Here is a 2,024-nt window from a genome sequence, read left to right as displayed (position 1 = left end):
TGACAGGTGGTGAGTGCATGAGACAGGATTTCTCTGTGTAACTGCCCTGGCTGTCCCAGAACTCAAGAGATCTGCCTGCCTCTGACTCCCGAATACTGGGATTAAAAGTGCTCACCACCACTGCCAACAGGTCTAATGTTTATTTCTCATTATGTGAATGTGTGTGCATATGTGAATGTGAGTACAGGTATCCATGGGGGCGAGAGGTGTTAGATTCCCCTGGAGCTAAAGTCACAGGCGGTTATAAGCCCTTGAGATGGATATTGGGAGTCAAACTCCAATCCTCTCCAAGTCAGTGTGTGTTCTTAACAGGTGAGCTACTGCTCCAGCCCAAACCCAACTTCCTTCGACACATATTACTGTGTTCTGCTGAAAAAACTGAAAGGAACCAGGGGTGGTGGTGCACACCTATGATCCCAGCATTCAGGGAGGCTAAGACAGAGTTTCTGAGTTTCAGACTACACAGGGCTGTTTTAAAAAGGTAAATAGAGGCTGGAGACTGCTCAACAGTGAGTACTTGCTGCTCTTGCAGAGAACCAGGATTTGGTTCACACTAACATGGTAACTCACAACTAGCTGTAACTCCAATCCTAGGGGATCCAATACCCTTTTTCTGGCCTCTGTTGGCACCAAGACACAGGTGGTTCAGAAATACACATGCAAGCAATACGCAAAAACAAAACAAAACTAAATCTTTTCTTAAAATGTGGTGGGTCCAGGCACAGTGGGGCACGCCTTTAATCCCAACACTCAGGAGGCAGGGGCAAGCAATCTCTGTGAGCTCCAGGGCAGCCAGGGATATAGTCTGAGGCCATCTCAAAGGAGAAGTAACAGGGACCAGAGACACAGCGCAGCAGTTAAGAGCACTTGCTGCTCTTCCAGAAAACCTAGGCTTGATTCCCAGAACTGGCATGGCAGCACACAACTGTAACTCCAGTCCTGGGGTCTCACACTTTCTTCTGGCCTCTTCAGGAACCATGAACACACATGGACACAGATATACACATAGGCAAAACACCCATACACATAAAAGGAAATCTTTTTTTTTTTCTTTCTTTCTTTTTTCTTTCCTTTTTGGTTTTTTGAGACAGGGTTTCTCTGTGTAGCCCTGGCTGTCCTGGAACTACCTCTGTAGACCAGGTTGGCCTTGAACTCAGAGATTGGCTTACCTCTGCCTCCCGAGTATGAGTGCTGGGATTAAACGTGTGTGCCACAAGTGCCTGGCAAAAAGAAATAAATCTTTAAAAGCCTGAAAAAATAAACCAAAGAAAAGCTTATAACATTGCTTTAAAGTTTCTCTATGAATTCTCAACACTCCTAAATCAACCACATGAAAAATCATTCACTGCACTTCAGAACAGGAAAGCAACACATGGCAACCCACAAAGCCTCTGCATGGGCAACCATTGAAGTATAGCTTTAAATATTCTATCAGAATTTCTGATTATTGGCTAGGCATTCTATAAACTCAATACTTAGGAAGCAGAGGTAGGAGGACTGCCATAAATTTGAGGTCAGCCTGGTGGATATAAAACTCCAGGCCAGCCAGAGCTAGATGGCAGACTCCATATCAAAAAAAAAAAAAAAAAAAAAAAATCTGGTTCTGTGTATGTGTATGGGATACCTGTCAGATCCCCCACAGCTGGAGTTACAAGCAGTTGTGAGCTGCCTGATGAAGTTCTAGGAACTGAACTCAGATCTCTGGAGGCTGGACAAGCAGTAAGTGTGCTTAACCACTGAGCCATTTCTTCAGCTCCCATTTCTGATTATTTTAAGCAAGAGAGGTACATTTATCTTACTGTGTATGTTCTTGTGTTGGTCAATCCTCTCCTTCCACCAAGTAGGTCCTGGGGATTGAACTCAGGTTGTCAAGCTTCATGGCAGCTTCATGGCACTGAGCCATCTTACCAGCCCAAGGTACATATTTTTAGCTACATTGCCACATACCCATATACCCCCATATGATCAGTGGTTAACAGATACCTAGTGAAATGATTTATCAAAAACAAAGTCACCAAAACCTG

This window comes from Peromyscus maniculatus, chromosome 5 (assembly GCF_049852395.1).
Source record: "Peromyscus maniculatus bairdii isolate BWxNUB_F1_BW_parent chromosome 5, HU_Pman_BW_mat_3.1, whole genome shotgun sequence".
In the NCBI taxonomy this organism is placed as follows: Eukaryota; Metazoa; Chordata; class Mammalia; order Rodentia; family Cricetidae; genus Peromyscus; species Peromyscus maniculatus.
The sequence above is the reverse complement of the archived record's forward strand: the minus strand, read 5'-3'. Positions refer to the sequence as shown.